Raw genomic sequence first — 20,086 nt, forward strand, 5'->3', positions numbered from 1 at the left:
CTGAGCCTTTCAATACCAAATCCAATGAGCTCTTTCCATTTTACCTTGTTGCTGAAATATCATACATAATAGCCAATAGATATGTTTTGTTACATTGTAGATTACAAAAAGGTTGGAATGATTTTTTAAAGTCTACAATGATAGACCAAAATCAGATTCTGAAAAGGTCTTAAATGTTGAAAAGGAGTTTGTATTGTATTCTAGTGACAATAGGAAGTCACTGAACCTCCCAGTACAGCACAGTGACAGGATCAGACCTGTGCTTTAGTAAGATCAAATTGACAACTATGAAAAGTATGAATTAAATAGAAAGTGACTAAAGATTAGGAGGCCAAAGTGGATGTTACTGTAATAGTCCAGGTGAGAGGTTCTGGAGTTCTGAACCGGAACTTTGCAGGTGAATAGAGAACAGTCCATGGATTTAGTACATGTAGAGGTAGAATGAACAAGAATTGGCAACTGATTAGATGTGAAGGGTTATGGGATGCTTCATAAATATACATAGCATCTTTGAAAGAAGATCTTGCTGACATTCTCTTTTCCTTTGTCTTTCATGGGTTGAAAGTTAGTCTTGGGTAAAACTTTTACTTGTCTTTAGCTTTTTCTCACTTCTCTTTCTGTACTCCCCTCCCACCTATTAGTGCCTTCTCCCAGTTCCCAGATGCTTAGATATTAAACTACCCGCTAGGCACTCAGTATAGACTCACTCTGCCTCTCCAAAATGTCATAGGCTCCTAAATTACCTTCCTCTTTCCCAGTCACAATCCTCATTCCTTCAGAGCAATGGATCTCTGGTACTAGAAAGAGGGTAATTCAATAGAATGAAGTGCAATTTGTAAATAATGACTTTTTAATTAATTCTTTTAGAGGATTATGCATTTTCTTTGTGCTTTGCTTATCTTTCTAGTTATCCTCTTTTTCCCCCTTATTACCTTGTCTATCTGTTGATTTCTACTGCTCCTGGGCTAGAGGGAGCACTGTTCCAAGCATGCAGTGTAACCTTTTCTGGTGCTTGGGATTGGTCCAGTTCTCTTTGGTCCCTCAGTGTGCACTTCCTGTGGTTGGGCTTGCCAGCCACTTGTGGAGACTCTCACAGAAGTTTTTTCTAGCTGGATTCTGTTGACCCTGCTTTTGGTTTCCCTATTATTTCCTGCTTTGGGCTGTCCCTTTCTCTTACCTCCTTCTTTATCTCAGGCCACTTAGGAGTGAATAAGGCTAGCCTTGAGCTCCTTTCCCTTCCTCCCCCTGACTTCTGGCAGTGGGGAGGGTTGCTCTTGACTCAAAGGTTCCTTTTCTCAGGCCTCTAAAGCACTGGACTGCTTCTCCTCTGCTATTTTGTTGTCTCAGGCAGTGAGTAGGCAGTGAGTTGCCTGGCAGTGAGTAGGACTGCACAACTTTACACTCTGCAAACTACCCGGCCTCCCATACAGCACTCATTGGGCTACTCATCCTTCACATCTTTGGGAACTAGTCCCTCCTGTTTTCCATTATTTTGAAGTACTTTATTTTCTACTTATGTGTGTTTAGAGGGTTTTTGCAAACTTAGGGTTTGCTACTCTGCCATGTTACCTCCCAGCATGCATCTCCAGTAGTATGCATTTTAAATCCAGGATAATTGTTATGATAAATGGATCTTTAATTGATTCAGCTTCAGGAAGTTTCACCTAGTAAGGTGTAAAAAAAGGTAAGAGGGTGGGGTCAGCTAATAGGTAGGGTTCACTTTCCCTAACCTTCTTAGGCTCACATCTCCCAATCCCCTTAAGTATTATCACCTTCCCACATTTCTCCATTTTACTTCTCTATTTCCAAACCCACAGATGCACCTTAAATGATTTCATAATGACTCTTATAACCATGGGAGTCACTGGAAAGTATTCATGCTCACTTAAGTAAGATAGGGACTATTGGATTTGGTTACTGAACTAATCTTTTACTTTTATCTCTTGGGAAGCAGGTACCATCTTTTATCTGATTGCTAAAGAAGAAAAATAATGAGATCTCTTTACCTACTCAGCCAATTTCCAAAACAATTAAATTTTCTTGTGTTTTGAGGAGCAGTCAAACACAGAGGGAAAGTACAGAAATACCAAATAGCCCTTCAGAATAATGGCAATCAAACAATCATCAGGTATTGACTAAGTGCTTATTTTAGACTAGGCCCTATGCTAGGTTCCAGAAATACAAAACACACACAAAAAAAGGGGGGGGGGAGCACTATGTCCTCAGTATATTAAAAAAATTCAAATAAATGCAAGTTATGTGGCAGAGAGGGGGAGTGACAACTACATAAAAATGTAACAAAGGTTAGGAGAAACAGAAAGGTTTGTATTATTCTAGAAAAGGAAAGAGTGCTCTGGAATCAGGATTCTGCCTCTCATGCCACAACAAGAAAATCATTCAGCCTCTCTAAACCTCAATTTCTTCATCTATAAAATGAAGAAGTTGGACCAAATCATCTTGGAGGCTACTTCTAAATCTAGATCTATAATCCTATGATTGTTTTCAAAAGCTGTCATTAGCTTCCAGAGCTTAGTAATTAACGTACAGTTTTTGAAGTAGGTGCATGTCTATCTGCCATAATATTCTAGTCTGATTCTTCTCTAGAAGTTCTGTTTGAATTATTATTTTTTTATCTCTCTCCTTGTCTTTCTGTCTTTGTTTCTCTGTATCTGTGCATCTCTCTCTCTCTGTCTCTGCCTCTCTCCATTTGTTTTTCTCTTTCTGTCTTCCCCTTCCTATCTATTTCTCTCAGTCTTTCTGTATCCTGTATCTGTCTCTTTCTGGCCTTTTTTTTTGTCTTACTCTCCCTCTTTGTCTCCTTTTCTTTTTTTTTTTAATCTTTCAATTATCCTTTTTCAAAGTATTGTGCCAACTACTCCATGACAACAAGGATCTTAAATAATGCAAAGCAGAGCTTATGAAAACACAACCTGCCATTAGCACTTGCCATCTTGAAATCCTTTTTCTCTTCCCCTTGACTTTCTGCTTCCCTGGGTTATTAGTTAGAGATAACAATGAGCTCTGGCTCCCAGAGGTCACATCCTTTGTCCACTTCCTAATGCTGTACAGTATGTGCTTTCCTTCTATGTCTGTTCAAAGGAATACCAATAAAAACAATCCCATCATTACTTACAGTGGAATTGTTCTCTTTGTTTTGCTATCTTTGTCTATCTTTGGCCCAGACCAATAATAAAGGACATTTTTATCTATTGTTGATACTAATTCCCCTCAACAGAGAAGGTTAAAGGGTGGGGAAAAGAAATAAGAATGTCTTTTCTGAAATAAAAACTAAAGTTAGATTTTTTCCCTTAATTGGGAGGAAATTAAACAAAAAAAAGAGGCATTTCTGGTGTAGTACCCCATCTAGTGCCTTCTTTCCAATTTGCACTCACACTAGCAAGCTGGAAAAAATAGATAAACTATCAGTATCAATATTCTAGTAATAACCTCATGAGGTTGGGTTCCTAAGCTGGTGCTCATCAACCCCAAAAAGAATGATTCACCTGAATAATTAGCCAGTAGACTTCAAATTGTTTTGACAAAGATATTTACTCAACAGATATAAAAAGAACAAATGTAAAAAATACAATGCCTCCCAAATTAGGGGTGTACTCTCACACATACTAAAGTCCTGGGGGTAAGTGATTCAAATTTAAAGCACAAAACTATTGAGACCATTTTAGGGTAGGGGGAAGGATGAGAATGAGAGAAAGAGCATGGGGAATGTAAGAAAATGGCTATTTTAAATTGTACAAATAAGTAATCTGGGCATTTTTTTAATTAAAAAACAAAAACAAAGGAAGTGATATGTATGTGAGTAACACATATGTTCAATGATCTAATCTCATTAGCTGGTTACTGTAAGGCCTTTTCTCCCTTCATAAAGTCTTGGAATATCCTTTATGTGCCTTATATGTAATTCCCTTCTGGTTCTCAGAGGTCAATGTCTTTCTAGATTCCATAACCTGTATTCCTCTCCATCCTTTTGGATAAAAGTGGTTTCTCTTGGTGTGTGGTTTGTCCTTAATGTATTTCTCTGCTCCTTATATAGATACGGCATCAACAACTGCTATGCTTGGATACACTATTACTAAACAGATAGGAATTTTAAAAACTCATTTAACATTCAGAAGATTGACATTTGTTCAATGGAGAAAGGAGGGGAAGGAAAGATGAAGAGGGGGCAGAGGGAGAATTATTATGTGTTAGGATTACTTTATTTCTATATTCAACCACTACTCAAAGAACTGTCTGATCTATGTTTTGATGTGAGATACAAATGTGTATCTAATTTCTTTCAGCCAGTCATAAGATAATTCTTGAATTACATCATCATCACCTATATGCAAGAATCAGAAGACTTTATTACTGTTAAATTAATACCTTTCAGTTTAGCCACCAAGTATGTGTATATTCATGGATTTAGCAATATGATAGCCCAGGGGATATAGTTCAGGACTAGAATCAGGAAGATATGAGTTCAAATGTGACCTCAGACTTCTGTTAGCTATGTAATCCTGGGTAGGTCACTTAACTTTGTTCACTTAAATTTCCTCATCTGAAAAATCATCTGGAAAAGAAAATGGCAAACTACTCCAGTATATTTGCCAAGAAAAAACAAAAAGGGTCACAAAGAGGTGGACACAACTGAAAAACAATTTAACAACATTTATATCTTTATAATTTATATACTGTACTAGTACTGTACTGTTATGCATATTGTGAAATACAAAAAGACCTTAAAATGATGAGATAAAGATGGAATATTTTAAATTAGGTTAATAAGTGAATCATCAGAGTTTGACAAGTAGAGAAGTAAAAATAATCTAAATTTTTTAAGGTTTTTTTCCCTCTTTGAAAGAGGAGAGGGGAAAGGAGAGACTTGAAGTAGAGAGATCATTTAAGAAACTAGGTGATGGATTCTGAGGGCTTGAACTAGAGTGACAATTGAGGGAGGGAATGTCAGAGATGATGCTAGATTTGTGAATCTTGGTGTTTGTGAGGATGGTAGTGCCCTTGACAATGATAAGTATATTTGAAATAGGGGTAATTTGGGGTTGAAAGATGATGTAATGGAATCTTCAATGTCTTGCAAAACTTTCATTCCTGATCATCATCCTCTGTAACTCATTCTCTCCTATTCAAAGTTAAAAAAAATAAAAGGAAAGGCAAGAAGTTCTTATTCATCAGTCACTGAGCTAGAATACAGAGCTATTCCTGTGAGAAACAACCCGAAAGTCATGAAGTAATCTGGAGAGCAGAGGAAGGTTAAGCTAGAGGAAGAAGATATGGGAATTTTCTCAGTAATAACTATGGATACTGGAGCAGTACAAGGGCCCTGAATTTAGCTCAAAAAGGAGGAGTCTGGTAATTTGTGAGAGAGTTGGAGAGTGCTGGGATTAAAAGTCAATTGAATCTGATAATGCCCATATAATTTGAGTGAACTTTGAGTTTCAATGTAGATCCCCAAAAAAGTGAACTCTTCCTTATGAAACCCTTATATTGCCAGAGGGAAGAGGCCAATGAGCATCATCATGTTTCTGATAACAACACTAGTAACAGCCCTGGAAACAGTTAGATGGTGCAATGGATTACATATTGGGCCTGAGGTCAGGAATACTCATCTTCCTGAGTTCAAATCTGGTCTCAGACACTTCCTACTCATGTGACCTTGGGAGCAGAGAATCTGAACCTGGCATGTAGGCTGAAAGTTGGAAGTTGGTACTGATTTGCCCTGGTGTGAACATGTATTGTTGATATTCTAACTGCTTGCCATGGAGAATAAGGGCTTACAACCATTACTTAGGCCTTACATGTGCTGATTGACACAAGAGAATCTATATTTCTCAGGCTTCTTCCTTTAGTTGACTGGGGAGGATACTAAGCCCCATAATCATATATGATGGGAGGTAGGATGAATGGTTTATGAAGAACCACCTGGAATCAGGCAATGATCCCTCAGAGGGAGCAGTCTTAACTTAAATAAGGCTAAATCAGAGAGGGCCCTTGTGGCAGCATCCCTATGGCAGTATCTCTCTTTATCTCTGTAGCAAGTGTCCCATAATAGCAGCTCTCTCTAGTCTCAAACCAGAGCATCCAGTCACTGCAGCAACAAGTAATAGTGTCACACAGACTAACAATTTCTATTTCACTTCACTGGAGAGAATAAGCATATGTAGTGAAGTCCCAATTCTTTAAATAATCATTGGACTAATTCTAATTATATATGGACCGTAGAGATAGAAAACACCATATTAAAACTAGGGAGATAAGTAATTTTCAGAAAATATCCCAACTCAAGGGGTTTTAATGCAATCTTCATGGACAAAGCAAGTGAAGTAATGAAAACTAAAGGTGGGAAGTGGGTGCAGTTAGTGGATAGCATGAAAAGTTTTCTGAAGTAGTTTTGAAGCAAGATTGGTAGGTTGGGTGGTTCATGTACTTTTTACTTGAAGACCATCACTATGTCAGGGTCAATGTACAGTGTGTCCGACCTTGACTTATTAGAACAAGTTAGTACAAATACCCTAAATGATCATTTGAGATGAAGATGTCTCTAAATTTGTGGATCTCACATTTCTTTTGAACTAGTATAATTCTGCTATGCTCCTACTTTGATGTGAGCATTATCGTGCTAGACAGTCCTCTCTGCTAGTGTCTCCCATATCTCACCATAAAAATTAAGATTGGTAGCTATTCGGTGATGAAGACAAAGAGGCATTGTTAGCACAGTCAGACAGATTCTTTAAAAAAAAAAATAAATCCTTACCTTCCATCTTTGAATCAGTACTGTGTAGTAGTCCCAAGGCAGATGATCAGCAAGGGCTAAGCACTGGAGATTAAGTGACTCCTTCAAGGTCAAACACCTAGGGAGTGTCTGAGGCCAAATTTGAACCTAAGACTTCCAATCTTTAAACCTGGCTCTCAATCCACTGAGCCACCTTGCTAGCTCCTACCAGACAGATTCTGAGGACACTCTGAGGTGAAACTGTCTACTTTGGAAACAGCGCCAAGCTGACTATAAAAGCTAAGCATTGGAACTGCCAACTGTGACAGGCAATGCAAACAATAACTATAACCTGTGTGATAGCATTTGCTTGACCGTCCTTAGAATTTTACAACCACCCTGGAGCATACAAAAAACAACCCTGTGATCAGCATCCAACACAAAGGAGCAGAAACTGAGACACATCATCTAGACAAATGAAAATGCCACTTGTCTGAAAGAATAACATGCGCTTTTATTCTTCTCCCATTCCTGGTTTTCTAGCAACAACAAAATAATTGATAGTACCTGGTGTCCAAAGAAAGGCAGCTTGGCCCAATTGGGGGATATCATGGAAATAGTAACTGTTACCTCTGTTCAACCACAAACAAAAGGCATTCATCTTCATGGAAGGCTGGCATTTGCCAAATGCAGAAAGACAATCTGGTCTAGGAAAGGCTTTTGTTTCTCAAGTTTACACAGATGCCAATGCCATGGAAAGCTGTAAGAGAGAGAAAAATGTCTTTCATATTCATATCATTTCCATTTTAAGATACAAAGTATTCACATCTGTGTCTCAATTTAGCTTTAAAATATCCTTGAAAGGTAGGCAGAGCAGGTGCCTTTATCTCTATTTTATAAAAGATAATAAACCAAAGGTTAAAGAAGTTTAAGTGATTTGTCTAAGGTTGCACAGCAAGTGTGTTGAAAATCAAAGACTAGAACAAGATCCCCTGACTCCAAGGATTATTCTCTTCCTATCCATCCATTCAAGTGATTTTTTAGTTACTACTTGGCAAAGGAACTGTGCCAAATAATTGTGGTTGTCTATCTATCTATCTATCTATCTATCTATCTATCTATCTATCTATCTACTCTCCTGTCTTTTCATCCTTCTTCATATTTTACAAAAATGAAATGAGATCATCTGACATGATCCCTCTTTACGCCTTCTTCATCTCATATCACTCATTTACTTTTAGCCTTCTATTTTCTTCTTTATCCCTGTCTCACATGATAAGGTGCTCTTACTCTTTATAATGGGGAATGTCATCTCTACTTGATGAAGAGATCCCTTACTTTGGTCTTCCCAAACATTTTGCCCACTGTCATATCAATTATTTAACTTATTTTATCCCTCCTAATGATTCGTTCTCTACAAATATGTTCATGTCTCCCTCAGCCAAAAAAAAATTAGAGATAACTAACATTTTGTGACTGTGAAAAATATAATATAAAATATAGCATTTGAAATGAATTGAATTTTTTCAATTATTAAACTCTTTCCTTCCACCTTAGAATCAATTCTAAGTAGTGTGCAAGGCAGAAGAGTGATAAGGGCTAGACAAGTGGGGTTAAATGGCTTGTCTGAGAGCTACATGTTGGGATTAAGATAGCAGCGTAAAGAATGATCTGCTCCCCTGATCCCTCCACAAAACAGAAAAAAAAATATAAATTGCCCCAAAGGAAAGTTGGAGGAACGTATCTCATTGGAGTAAGAAGGAAGAGTAGCCCAGATTGAATAGAACTGATACTTGGAGCAGCCCAATACACTGAGACTCCATCAGAGATAGTGAAACTATAGAGCTGGAATGAGCCTAGCCCAAGCCATTCTATACAAATATAGAAGGCAGAGAAAGCAGGAAACCTAAAAATTATAACATGACAGCAGAACCCTGATACTACAAAGGAGCAGAGATGGGCATCAGCTAAACAGCAGGAAACTACATACTTCCACATGGTAGCAGAGTTCCTGAGATAGTAGAACCCAGAGCAGGAAACTTGCTTAGCGCAAGCCACTTGGCAGGGTCAGGGAAGTAGTATAGTAATGGCCATCCCATCCCATGAAGCAACAGGGGAACTAGAAACACAGGGTGATGACTAACACCTGGATGAATCATCTGCAAATCTCAAGGCAGCAGGGGCACCTCCTCAACAGATACACCATGAGAAGCAAAGGAATCTAGGTTTATCCTAAGTACCAAAGAAGAATACTCTTCAGGCTTGGAGCAGTATGCCTTCTACCCCAGAAACAGAGAAAACCCTCAGGAAATAGATAAGGGGAGAAAAGCAACTAGAAAAATGAGCAAAATATTAAAAAAAAACCAGCAACCTTGCCTTTAGAAAGTTACTTTATGATAGGGAATAACACACTATGAACTCAGAAGAGGACAACAGCATTAAAAGAAAATATGTGAAGCTTCATGGAAAACGTCAAAGAATGTCAACCCCCAAAAGAACCCAGAAGAATTTGAAAAAAAAAAAGTTTAAAAACCAAATAATAAAAGAATTGAAAGAAAAATTCCACAGCTGGGAAAATGTCACTGAACAAATCAACTCCCTAAAATATATAATAGGTCAAATGGAAAGGGAAGTATAGGAGGCACTCAGGGCAGATCAAGTCCCCTAAGGACAGTAGACATGAGATTGCTGACAAGGTCCCAGTCTCTCACACAAAGGCACTGCTGCTCTCAGCCAAATGTCATTATTTAAACCCTGAGCCTCCTCCTCACTCTGAAGAGCAAAGAAGAGCTTGTAACATCATGACTGAAAGTACTAAACCTGCCTTTCCCTAGGAACAGATTAGCAATTGTTGTTTCTCAACTTGCTTATGTATGTAATAGTAAGCCTGGTAATGCTCATGTGTGAAGTCATCTTCATAATCATCATCCTATGGAAAAGTAACACCCCCCAAGAATGTTGTAATGCTTAATATTTTACTCTCTGTAAAAGATCACAGCCCCCAGTCATGGTACTGTAATTCTTCCACTCAGTCTTTATCAGGCATGCTTGCCCCAATCTTTCCTATCCTTCTTATCTCATTCTCTCTCTAGCCTCTAGGCTGACCCTCACTCTTCATGGCTACAACAACCCTCAGATTCACTCACTGATCACCAGACTCCTACACATGACCATGAGAGGAAAGCACAAAAATACCCTGAAGAAAACAACTTCCTAAGCAATAGAATGAAACATATAGATGTGGAAGCAAAAAGAAAGAGCAATGAAAAAAAACAACAACACAGAAGTCTTTAAAGAATAGGATTGGACAAATGGAACAAAAATGCAAAAACTCAAGGAAGAAAACAACTTCCTAAAAATGAGAATTGTACAAAAAGAAGCTAATGAAAACACCAGATGAGGAAACAGGACAATTATTTCAAAAAGAAAGAAAAAAATCTAAAATTCCTCATTGGAAAAAAAACCACCTTGGAAAGTAGAGCCAGGAGAGATCATCCAACAGAATACCTGAAAGTTATGATAAAAAAGAGTTTGGAAGCCATATTATAAGAAATCATCAGAGAAAACTTTCCTGATATTCTCAACCAAGAAGGAAAAAAAAAAGACATTGAGAGAATCTTCCAATTACCTCCTGAAAGATATCCAAAAAGTAAAATACCCAGGACTGCATAGTCATATTTTAGAACACCAAGGCCAAGGAAAAAAAAAAACACTATAATCAGTCAAAAGGAAACAATAAAAATATCACAGGGTCACAGTCAGGATTACACAGGACCTAGATGTTTTGACATTAAAGGACCAGAAATCATATAATATGATGTTCCAAAAGGCAAAAGATCTAGGAAAATAATTTAGAATTATGTACTCAACAAAACTGAGTATAATTTGACATTTACTGAAGTAGAAGAATTTCAGACTTTCCTGACTAAAAAACAGAGCTGATAAAAAAAATGATGATCAAATTTGAGACTCAAGAGAACCATGAAAATATAAAGTGAGCTGTGCTATTTTTGGTGGCAAAAATTTGGAAAATGAGGGGATGTCCTTCAAATGGGGAATGGCTGAACAAATTGTGGTATATGTTGGTGATGGAATACTATTGTGCTCAAAGGAATAATAAAGTGGAGGAACTCCATGGTAACTGGAACAACCTCCAGGAATTGATGAAGAGTGAGAGGATCATAACCAGGAAAACATTGTACACAGAGATTGATACACTATGGTACAATCGAATGTAATGGACTTCTCCATTAGTGGCAAAGCAGTGATCCTGAACAACTTGGAGGAATGTATGAGAAAAACCACTATCCACATTCAGAGGAAACACTGTGGGAGTAAAAACACTGAAGAAAAACAACTGCTTGATTACATGGGTTGATAGGGATATGGTTGGGGATGTAGACTCTAAATGAACATCCTAGTGCAAACAACAACATGGAAATAGGTTCTGATCAAGGACACAAGTAATACCCAATGAAATTGGTGTCAGCTATGGGAAGGATGGGTGGAGGGGAGGGAGGGAAATAATGTGAGTATTGTAACCAAAAAAAAGAAGAAAAAAATTAAAAAGAAAAAAAAGAAAATGTAACATGTAAACTTAGGAGTTTTGATAAGTTGAACTGGGTATATTCATACTTTTGAAAGTAATAATTGAAAAAATTAAGATATCTATGATACTTAAGAAAGGAAAGGCAGGGAGTCAGATGGCAGCTTAGAGGCAGTGAAAGGTCAGACCTCTGAAAACTCTCCCTTACCAATTACAAACTAAATGCTCCCAGGGGACTGAAAATCAAACCTAACAACAAAACAGATCCAAGGAACCCTCCTGCTAGACTCAACTTAAACGGTATGCCCCAAAAACCAGAATTCAAGAACACTCTGGTTTAAGGGCAAGGAAGAAGAATGGTCCTGGGACCCAGATCCCACCTAGAGCACTTTAGTGGAACCTCTGGGTGGGCAAAAGCACTGGTCTGGACGCAGTACCTTGAGGGCAAAGCTGTGCCAGGCTCAGAGTGTCCAACACAGGCAGTGAGGAAGCAGTTAGAAAAGAAAAACAGAGCAAAGAGTAGTCAGCCTAGTTGCAGCATCAGAGACACTCCTTATTGCCACCCTCCTTCCTGAAGTTTTGGTCTCAGGGCACATCTAGCAACCCAGCTGGACTTAATCCCATAAAAACTTTCAGAGGTCAGGGAAGCTCAAGGTCTAAAACCCCTCCCCCACAAAGTACACTAAGAGATTTACTGACAAAGCTCCAAGGGTGAAGGCTGAAAGAAAAGCCCAAAATCCAGAAAAAAATGAGAGAAACAAGAGCTCAGGCAACTGTAGGGAGTAAAGAAAAGGGTAAATATGATCAAACAACAGAAAAAGAAAAAAGAAATTACAATCAATAGCTTCTATACAGACAATGAACATAGAGCAAATAGAATAGAGAAGGATGAGGGAAAACAAAAAAAAAAGGCAGAAACCCCAGTGAAATGCATATAGGCTATTGAAGAACTCAAAAATATAATTCAAACCACAATCAAGAAAGTCTAAAGGCAACTGTGAAAAGAACTTACAAACTAAGATAAGTCATCTGGAAACAGAGATTCTTGAACTAAAATAAGAAAATAGTGCCTTGAAAGCCAAAATCAACCAGCTTTAAAATAAGGCAAAGGAGATGAAAGATGAAGGAAAGAAAATGAAAGATGAAGCAAAGAAGATGGAAGATGACCTCCAAAGAAAATCAGACTAGAAGGAGAAGGATGGCCAAAAAGGCAGGAATGAAATCTAGTCTTTAAGAACCAGAATACAACTAGAAACAAGTGATTCACAAGGCAGAAGAACACTATATAACAAAATCAAAAGAATGAAAAAAATTGCGGAAAATATGAAGCACCTCATTCACAAAATCAAAGATTTAGAAAATCATTCCAGGAGAGACAATTTAAGAATCATTGGTCTACCAGAAGACCATGACAAAAGAAAAATCCTGGACATCATACTACAGGAAATTATCCAAGAAAACTGCCCTGATCTTCTAGAACAAGAGGGAAAAGTGGAGATTTAAAGAATCCACAGATCACCTCCTGTACATAATCTCCAACTGACTCCAACAGGAATGTTATAGTCAAATTCAAGAACTATCAGACCAAGGAAAAAACATTACAAGCTTCCAAGAAGAAGTCATTAAGCTACCATAGAACCACAATGAGGATAACACAAGATCTGGCTGCATCTACACTGAAGGACCAAAAGGCATGGAATACGATATTCCAGAAAGCAAGGGAACTAGAAGTTCTACAACCAAGAATCAATTACCCAGCAAAAGTGACTATATTCTTACAAGGAAAAGTATGGTCATTTAAGAAAATAGAAGAATTCCAAGCATTTGTAAAGAAAAGACCAGACCTAAATAGAAAATTTGATGCCCAGGCACAGAACTCAAGAGAATCATCAAAGGGTAATTAAGAAAGAGGGAAAAAAGAAAAACAAAACCAAAAAACCCAAACTTTTTTTGAGACCCAATAAGTTAAAATATGTATCCCTATAAGAAAATAAGTCATTGGTAACTCTTAAAAAAATGTTATTCTCACCAGGGTATCTAGAAGATTACACTTAGAGGGAACAGTGACCAACTATATAGAATGAAATCCGAAGACATAAATATGTATATAGATATATGTATGCATAAATGCATATACAGGTGTGTGCATATATACATATGTAACTAGAGCTAAAAAAGAGATTAATATTAAAAGAAATGGGAAAAGAAACAAAAGGGGGTAAATTTATGTCACAAAGAACCACATGGCAGGAGGGGATAGAACATCAATACACAGGAAGTGTAAAGAGGATGGAGATAGGAAATACCTAACTCTTACATGCATTGAAATTGACTCAAAGGGGGAAGAACAATCAAATACATTGGGGCAGAGAATTGATTTGTGCCCTATAGGGAAGTAGAAGGGTAACAAATGGACTACTGGGGAGGGAAGCAGTACAAGGGAGGGAGAGGGTGGCATGTAGTATTAAAAGACTGTAAAGAAAATAAGAGGGGAATAAGAAGGGAGGGGGATAGAAAGGGAAGTAAAATGAGGGTGGGAATTGGGGGACTGATTAAAAACAAAACATTGGTATAGAAGGAAATAGTGAAAGAAGAAAAGGCAGGACTAGGAGTGGAAATCAAAATGCTGGGAAATACACAGCTAGTAATCATAACTCTGAATGTGAATGGAATTAATTCACCCATAAAACACAAGCGAATAGCAGAGTGGATTAGAAACAAAAACCCTACCATATGCTGTCTACAAGAAATACACATGAGGAAGGTAGACACGCACAGGGTAAAAGTAAGAGGATGGAGCCAAATCTATTGGGCATCAACTGATAAAAAGAAAGCAGGAGTCACAATCATGATATCTGACAAAGTAAAAGCCAAAGTAAAAATAGATCTAGTTAAAAGAGATAGGAAGGTAATTACATCCTGATGAAAGGTAGTATAGACAATGAGGAAATATCAGTACTCACATGTACGCACCAAATGGCATAGCATCCAAATTTCTAAAGGAGAAACTAGTGGAGCACAAGGATGAAATAGATAGAAAAAACTATACTAGTGGGAGACCTGAACTTTCCTCTATCAGAGCTAGATAAATCAAAACAAAAAATAAATGAGAAAGAGATAAGAGAAGTGAATGAAATCTTACATAAATTAGATTTAGTAGATATGTGGAGAAAAGTGAATAGGGACAAAAAGGAATATACCTTCCTTTCAACATCACAAAGTACATTATATCCATGGAAATTATGAAAACAAATGAAAAGGAAGAAGGCCTTGCAGTCCCAGATCTCAAACTATACTATAAAGCAGTGGTCAAGAAATCAATTTGGTACTGGCTAAGAGACAGAAAGGAGGATCAGTGGAATAGACTAGGTAAGTGACCCTAGCAAGACAGTCTATGATAAGCTTAAAGATCCCAGCTTTTGGGACCAAAACCCACTATTTGATAAAAACTGCTGGAAAAATTGGAAGACAGTATGGGAGAGATTAGGTTTGGATCAACATCTCACACCCTACACCAAGATAAACTCAGAATGGGTGAATGATTTTAATATAAAAAAGGAAACTATAAGTAAATTAGTTGAACACAGAATAATATACATGTCAGATCTTAGGGAAAGTAAACACTTTAAAAACCAAGCAAGAGCTAGAAATAATCACAAAATGTAAAACCAATAATTTTGATTACATCAAATTAAAAAGATTTTGTACAAACAAAACCAATGCAACCAAAATAAGAAGGGAATCAAAAAATTGGGAAACAATCTTCATAACAAAAACCTCTGACAAAGGTCTAATTACTCAAATTTATAAAGAAATAAACCATCTGTACAAAAAATCAAGCCATTCTCCAATTCATAAATGGGCAAGGGATATGAACAGGCAATTTTCAGTTAAATAAATCAAAACTATTAATAAGCAAAAGAAAAAGTGTTCTAAGTCTCTTATAATCAGAGAGATGCAAATAAAAACAACTCTAAGATACCACATCACACCTAGAAGATTGGCTAACATGGCAGCAAAGCAAAGTAATGAATGCTGGAGGAGATGTGGCAAGGTCGGGACATTAATACATTGCTTGTGGAGTTGTGAATTAATCCAACCATTCTGGAGAGCAATTTGGAACTGTGTCCAAAGGGCACTAAAAGACTGTCTTCCCTTTGATCCAGCCATAGCACTTCTGGGTTTGTACCCCAATGAGATAATAAGGAAAAAGACTTGTACAAGAATATTCATAGCTGCACTCTTTGTGGTGGCAAGAAATTGGAAAATGTGGTGAAATGGCCGAACAAATTGTGGTATATGTTGGTGATGGAATACTATTGTGCTCAGAGGAATAATAATGTGGATGTATTCCATGGGAACTAGAATGACCTTCAGGAATTGATGGAAAGCGAAAGGAGCAGAACTAGGAGAAAATTGTACACAGAGACTGATATACTGTGGTACAATCGAAGGTAATGGACTTCTCCATTAGTGGCATGCAGTGATCCTGAACAAGAATATAAATGCAAGGTACTTAAAATATGAAAGATACCAATGTTTCCAAAATACTTAAGAACTTTATCAGTGTTAGAGATATGGAAAAAGAGTATATATAGAAGGAAGGAAGCTAAATAAAATAGGCTGATATCCAAAAATAAAAAATAAAAAAACATTTACCCAGATTCACACTGGAAGTATCCGAGGTCAAATTTTATCCTTAGACCTTCCATCTCTAAGCCTTGCTCTGTATCTATTGGTTCACCTAACTATCCCTTGAATTGAGTTTTGAAGGAAATAAAAGACTAAGACTCAGAGGTAAGAAAGAAATACATTCCACACATGGGAGACAAACAATGCCAAAATAGAAACTTGGAACACAGTATCTTGCCTGAGGAATAGAAAAAATGCCAGTTGAAGTGGAACATAGAGCATGAGAAAGGGAATAATACATGAAAAAGAAGCAAAGGTAGATTGGGTCTAGATTGCAAAGGCCTTTAAATGATGGATAGATAGATGATTTTCTATTTGACTTGAGAGGCCCTATTGAGTAAGGAACCATTAGAGTATATTAAATGCTAGAGATACCACTAAATTCTAGACTATGTTTTAAAGACTATAATCACAATGGAGGTTGAGAAATGAGCAGTAGTCCTCTGAAATAGAGTAGTCAGGGAAATCTTCATTGAGGAAATTGATTTGATCTGGTCCTTTAGAGAAATATATTATTTGGATATATGGAGATGATGAAGAAGGGAAGACACTTGGCAGTGAAGAGAAATGCATGATCAAAGGCATAGAGCCAGGAATGAACTTACTGTGTAAAGGTGATAGTGTGAAATAATATCAGATGGGTAAAATGGCTTCAGACTATAACAACCCTGGAAACCTTAGTACAGAGGTTAATACATTATTTGGGAATACTAGTAAGGAATCAATAGAATCACTCTGGAGTTTAGGAGGCAACAACGCCTTCTCCAAAAGACTTGCAATTAATAGAATTCTGTAACAAATAACACAGAATACAGTAGTTGTTGATTTAAAGGTCTCCTATGATGTTTCTGATTGAGAAATCAAGAAAACAATAGATACCTAATTTCCTTTCTCTCAGAACTAGGAAGTTTTGATATGAAGAGCCAAGATCTTTCAGAAATTATGCCTTTAACTAAAAATTATAGTTTACAAACATCTTAAGTAACCATATCTTATCTTGCACAGGAACCACTTAAACTGATGACAATATGCAAGGAAAAGGTAGAACTATAATTATAATTAAGGATAATGAAATATAACCTGACATTTTGTCCATAAAAATCTTGATCAGGAGAGAACAGATTTTTTTACTTGTTTTCCACACTGTTAGGGAGGGGAAAAAATGAGACTACATTTATTGAAATGAATACAGAAAAAAAAGATTTTTGAAAGACAATGAGAATTTCTAGGAGACTATACACTAAATTCCATGAGACTAGAGATCTCCAAATATGTTGAGAGCAAAGGATCATTCTATCTTATAAATACTTTGAGTAATAGAAAATTAGATCTTCGTTAAATTGATCTTCACAATCCAATTCACTAAGAATTTATTAGGGAGCAGTTGGATGGCTCAGTGAATTGGGTGCCAGGCCTAGAGACAGAAGTTCTTAGTTTCAAATCTAACCTCAAAATTCCTAATTATATAGCCTTAGGCAACTCATATAACCTTATTGCCTAATTATTATTTCTTTTCTGCCTTGGTCCCAGTACATAGTATTGATTCTAAGATAGAAGGTAAGGGCATTTTTACTAAAGAATGTATTAAGCAACTGTATTGTGACAGGCACTAGGCAAAGTCCTGGGTGTATAAACTCTTGAAATGTTTACATTCAATAGAATGTAAATAGCGTGAAATAAAGAGGTAATTCTGCCATGTGTAAAGGTTTGAAGGAAAGAGAGACAGAGATAGACTGAAATGAATATTCTCCAGGATATGTATTAGAAAGAAATATCCAATTGGATAGAAAATATCAAAATCATATCTAAATTCTAAAATCTAAATAAAGGGGCTCGGGAGAGGCTGTCATCTTAACTGTAAGTCTGAAGAATTACTGCTGCCTGCCATTGCCACTGCCTCCTCTCCCTAGCCCAGTTCATAGTCCAGGTGTTGGCATCTTTTGTAGTAGTCAGGGTCGGGGGGAGGGTGAGATTGACTGTGAAATCACAACTTCAGATTATTTTCATCTCAACAAAACTTAGAGAAAATAAAAAATAACTGGTTTGAACCAAGTCCTTATGTGGAAGTCTCTGTAGAAGGACAATCAAAGAAGATAAGAAAAATGTAGCAATACCAGTACTCCTAAGTGGAAACAACCTCTTATTTCCCTTACTGTAATTGCTATACTCAACAGCAAATTAAATTTTTGTGTATGGAGTAACCAGATATTAAAATCTGATGCTTTACTGGTAAGTGCTGCGGTAGCTCTTTAATGACCATTAAAGTCAAATAATATGAAACTTGATAAAGTGATTGTGGAATTAAAACTTGTTGGTGACAAAGAGCCAACAGATTTCACAAAAGGTTTGCCATCTTGTCTTGATGGACTAGAAGTAGGTTCTGAGATTCTAAGGAATGGATATTCCACATGTTCAGAGCATAGTTCATAGAGAGAGGATGCCAGAACTAGGAATGATACCAGATAACATATAAATGGACCTGAAAATGCTGAGAAATCAGTATGCAGTGGAATAGGAAGTTCAATGTCAATAATTCTCCATCATTCACAAAGAGGTTTTAAACCATCTAGGCCTCCAAGATCTATTCAGCTACTTCCTCTAACTCCTCATAAACCAAAATCCATCAATGGTTCTCCATCTGCACCTTCTGAAATTCCTGTGTCTAGTACAGAATCATCACTGTCAATAAGTATGGATGTAATTTCCTGAAGGAGCAACAGTTCCTACCACTATTGCATTGTAAAGTCCACACCTTCATCTTCTAGACAAGTACAGCCAGTAAATTCTACTTATCAGCATCTCCATGAAGTTAGTCAAGGTCATCTTCCACATGGAGAGGAGCATTGTAAGGTAAAACCACTTTCAAAAATCTTTGACAAGGCATTTAACTGAATTGTCACTCTGAAGATATGTAAGGACAAAAATAGGAGGATAGCAAATATAAGGTAAATGGAAAAGATCAACAAAGGTTTATAAAACAAACATTTTACCATTAAGGACTGTAAAGGAATCATTCATATTTTAACATAACAGATTTGCTTATAAGGGAGGAAAATGGGATTAGAAAGAACAAATTCAAAAAAAGGAGTTAGATTGAACCACATGTAGAGGAGATCTATATTAGAAGTAACAAACCTTTGTTAAAGGATAGGTTCTCAACCTATCCAAAAGAGGGAAGATACATAAGAGTATCATAAAAAAATCATAAAAAATCATTAAAATATCATAAAAAATCTCAAACTTCTATAATAATGAAAAAAGAAAAGACAAGAACATCACTACTTTTTGCACTTACTTTCTCATGTTTCAGACTCATTTGTATATGAATTAAGGGTATTCTTGGTGAGGATATTAGTGAGAAATAAGTAGTCTTTTGCAAGTGATATTCAACAATTGTAAAGATTAAAATTTAGGGAAAATGAGGCAGGTAGAAATTATTTTCTCTCTGCAAGGAGTATTATATTTTTAGAGGATTATTGAAGATTAAGGATTAATGAATATACAAGTAAGAAAAGCACATGCTAGGTGGGCCAGGAGGCCCACCCAACGTTCACTCACATCATGAGACACGTCTGTTTGCCAGTGAAGCCAGGAAGAGACCCCGCCGTGGGCAGAGACCTGTTAGATTTAAAATAGTTTTGAGCGTTAAATAGTTGTAGATAAGAGAGTGGGAGGCATAAACTGTGATAATTAAAATGTTTGGGAGCAAGGGAAATATATAACAATTATGACCGCTGAAATATGTTTTCTACTGTGTCTTGGTTTTATATAAATATAAGATGGTCGCCAGGGAATATATTCCCAATTTATGAATATGCCCAAGCCAACTGGGTTTTATAGAGAAATTTAATTTATAATACACTGATTAATCAATAGAAAAAGAGAGAAAGGAAGAAAGGAATAAGAATGAAGGGTCTCAAGCCAATAAGGCCTAGACCTCAGTCCTAAGAGATAAATCAGTCAGTTGATTTTATCACTCACCCAAGATCTCTCCAGGTAAGGCTTCTCATGCCAACCTCAGGCTCCACCTTCAAGAGAGCCTTCTTTCAAGAAATGTTTCCAGAGAATTCTCCTCCTGACTCCTCCTGAGTTTTCCTGCCACAGCTTCCTTCAAGACCTCT

Source organism: Monodelphis domestica, chromosome 2, assembly GCF_027887165.1.
Source record: "Monodelphis domestica isolate mMonDom1 chromosome 2, mMonDom1.pri, whole genome shotgun sequence".
Classification (NCBI taxonomy): domain Eukaryota; kingdom Metazoa; phylum Chordata; class Mammalia; order Didelphimorphia; family Didelphidae; genus Monodelphis; species Monodelphis domestica.